This window comes from Gymnoscopelus braueri, assembly GCF_963280865.1.
Source record: "Gymnoscopelus braueri genome assembly, chromosome: 4".
Lineage (NCBI taxonomy): Eukaryota > Metazoa > Chordata > Actinopteri > Myctophiformes > Myctophidae > Gymnoscopelus > Gymnoscopelus braueri.
This window is the reverse complement of record NC_137605.1, coordinates 7627688-7631637: the sequence shown is the minus strand read 5'-3', so window position 1 is coordinate 7631637 and position 3950 is coordinate 7627688.

The following is a 3950-nucleotide window of genomic DNA, read 5'->3' as shown; positions in this document are numbered from 1 at the left end:
ACAAAGGACGTTGTTACAAGAAATGGTAGTAATATGTTGTATTTTACAGCGTGTAACCTGGTAACATAATCTACTGAAGTGTATAAGTTGTAGAATATCCTTTCATTGTGTTGCAGTTGAACGGGTCATTTTTTGAAATGACCAAACCTTCCAACTGATGATGCCACTGGTAGGCAGGTTTTTGAACTTAAAAAAATATAATTACAAATAAATAAAGCCCATGCTTGCACCAAATATGTTCCTCTTTTCCCGTCGAGTGAAATAGCCCACGACTACAGTCAGCCAATGCCAGCTGCCGTTTCCGAGCATTGTGGGTAGTCTGCGTAGTCTGCTTGGTTTGTGCGTGTTAAAAATAAAGATACGGTGGCGACTTTCTAGAGATGCACGATATAATCGGTAACGTATCGGAATCGGCCGATATCGGCCCTAAAATGCCATATCGGTACCAAACCGATCTCAAAATAAACCCGATTAAATTCCCCGATATTGTATATATTGTATAATAAAATGAACGAGAGCAGTCTCTCTGCCTTTCTCTGTCTCTTTAAGAGAGTCGGCTGTGGCTAGCTCCTCCCCCCTCCACACACTCTACATGCTGTGTCTCTCAGTGCACTCACTGCGCAACAGGCTAGGCTGCTGCGTGAACAGAGACAACAAGTAGACAAACGAACAGCAAACAAACTCTTCACGTCCATAGTTCATACCCAGAACAGTCAGAGGGTTTCTTGTACATCTTAAATTAGATTATAGTAGTGATACAGCGGAGGATATATTTTCAACACGAATGTGTACATTGCCTCGTCATTTAACATCGACGTAAGTCACGTAACAAACACTCGTTCGACTCGAGTGCAACCAGCGGCCGCTATTGAACAAGCAATCTGCTTGTGTATTTAACCACAGAGAATGAGCACAAATTCGCTCTCAGCTGGTAATGTTTCTGTCTTTGACATCCTGTTGTCCTACAATCTGTAGTGTAGTGTACGAAGCAAGCTGTCCCTCTACACTGTCATAAATGACTTTTCTGTGTAGTATTATTTACACAATATATGAAGTAAAATATACTCAATATAATTGTGTCCTTGATTTTGTGGCTATTATTTGAGTTAACATTACATAAAAATATCTATAATTGGAATGCACTCATTCTAGTTAAATAAAATATAATGATTCTGAGAATGATATTTAAATCTAACTTAATTTTATCTGTTAGTTTTTAAGGCTGAAATCATTCTGAGAATATTGTTTGAATCCAACTTAATTTTATTAAGTAAATCTTACAGAGCTGAGTAGTTGACTCCACCCCTTTCCCTTGATTGGTCAAATAACTTGATCACCAGAAGACATTCATTTCACTTATTAATCGCTCTGTCTGAGGATATCTTCCATTTTAAGGTCTACCCGGCAACATATTCATGATGCAAAAATCAACAATACACACTCTACTGTTTTTAAATACAAAAAAAAACGTCCATTTATCCAATTTTGAGCAAGATAACTCCAAGTCCCAGAATTCCATAGTGCTCACTTCCTGTCAGAGTGCGCCTTTTTTCCACACTTCCTTCTGGTCCGTTCCGACAGAACTACCAACCAGTTCACACAACTCTAAAGAAAGGTATGTGCTCTGCTTTTCTGCCGTTTTTGTTGTAAATGTGAATATAACACATGTAAAATAAGTGTGTTAACGTTGTTAGATTTGAGAGTTGTACTGTGGGATAATATGATATGGCACCAGCTTCATGAAGCAACATTATGCTAATGTTGTGCTAACAAATAGCCGATCTAAAAACTCACGATGCGCTTGTAGATTTGCTACATTCGATTTAGATCCAGCTTCGTTAGATTTTGGAAATATATTCCAAAATCATTTCGATTTGTTTCATGATTCAGTCTCCACTATTTAGCAGTGTCGAGGCCTGGTGTTAGCATAAAGCTAGCTTAAATAATGTTTAAGCCTTCAGCCTTGTGTAATGTTTAATGTGGCTGGGCGCTTCACGCTGTTAAACATGTTTAATGCACGATTATTTTTGCGTTTCATACATTTTTAGACCGGACAATAGCCGACCTACTAGCTTGTAGATTTGCTATTTTGGTTCTTTGTGTATGTCGGACTTAAGCGTTGATTGTAGCGTCAGTTTTTCAGTTATCTTGGAATGGTTTGCATCATTTTAATCACAAGGCCCGTACCTTTAAAATTGTATATAGGCACTAGGTAGGTGATACACACACTAGTGTACATGTGTTTGTTTGTGTGGAAAAAAATGCAAAAACCGCTTGGTGTTGGTGACCTGGTTGCTTATTTCTGACACAACCTGGCAACCCCAGGTTGGCGAGGGTCAACATAAAAACCATTTACACGACAGTTTTAACAAAATATGATTGTTTTTTGAGATTCACATTAGACACAAGCCAACAGACGAGTGTTACCTTTCAAAACGATCGGGTAGAAATAGCGGATTTTACCGCGAATTCGCGATGTTTGGATTGAAACTGAGGACTTAGTTAAAGCAATGCTAGCAGCTCTAACCTACATGTTTATGCATTTATTTCATGTCGATTTAAGCTCTGACATTTATGTCAGACCTGGTCTGGTAGGCCTATGTGAAGAGTGTGACTTGGCTATTGACTCATTTTGAATTAAAACAATTTTCTTGATATTCTGTCTGTCTGATATTCTGGCTGGCTGGCTGGCTGGCTGGCTGGCTGTCTGTCTGTCTGATAGTCTGATATTCTGTTATTGATATTCCACATCTGTGACGTGTTGCGAGATTGTAGATTGGCTGTTTTGGGTGCATGGCACCACTGTCAAATGGATTCTAACCTCTACTGTCTTTGTTTTTCTCTCTCTCAGGAGACGCAAGGACTTCTGCCATACCAGGAGAAGATATTGTAGAGAAGCACCACTACTATTGTCTTGGTATGTACAGTATATTGCTCACTGGTCAGACCTTTGATGTCACGACAAAGGTGTCATGGATTGAAAGTAGCCGATCTACAAGCTCACAACACATTGTGTTGTTCGATCCATTTCTATCATCTATCATCGGTACCGATAGATTACAGCATGGATATGCAGCCTAGACATTTGATTGACACAAAGTCTGATATTCTGTTATTGATATTCCACATCTGTGACGTGTTGCGAGATTGTAGATTGGCTGTTTTGGGTGCATGGCACCACTGTCAAATGGATTCTAACCTCTACTGTCTTTGTTTTTCTCTCTCTCAGGAGACGCAAGGACTTCTGCCATACCAGGAGAAGATATTGTAGAGAAGCACCACTACTATTGTCTTGGTATGTACAGTATATTGCTCACTGGTCAGACCTTTGATGTCACGACAAAGGTGTCATGGATTGAAAGTAGCCGATCTACAAGCTCACAACACATTGTGTTGTTCGATCCATTTCTATCATCTATCATCGGTACCGATAGATTACAGCATGGATATGCAGCCTAGACATTTGATTGACACAAAGTCTGATATTCTGTTATTGATATTCCACATCTGTGACGTGTTGCGAGATTGTAGATTGGCTGTTTTGGGTGCATGGCACCACTGTCAAATGGATTCTGACCTCTACTGTCTTTGTTTTTCTCTCTCTCAGGAGACGCAAGGACTTCTGCCATACCAGGAGAAGATATTGTAGAGAAGCACCACTACTATTGTCTTGGTATGTACAGTATATTGCTCACTGGTCAGACCTTTGATGTCACGACAAAGGTGTCATGGATTGAAAGTAGCCGATCTACAAGCTCACAACACATTGTGTTGTTCGATCCATTTCTATCATCTATCATCGGTACCGATAGATTACAGCATGGATATGCAGCCTAGACATTTGATTGACACATAAGTCTGATATTCTGTTATTGATATTCCACATCTGTGACGTGTTGCGAGATTGTAGATTGGCTGTTTTGGGTGCATGGCACCACTGTCAAATGGAT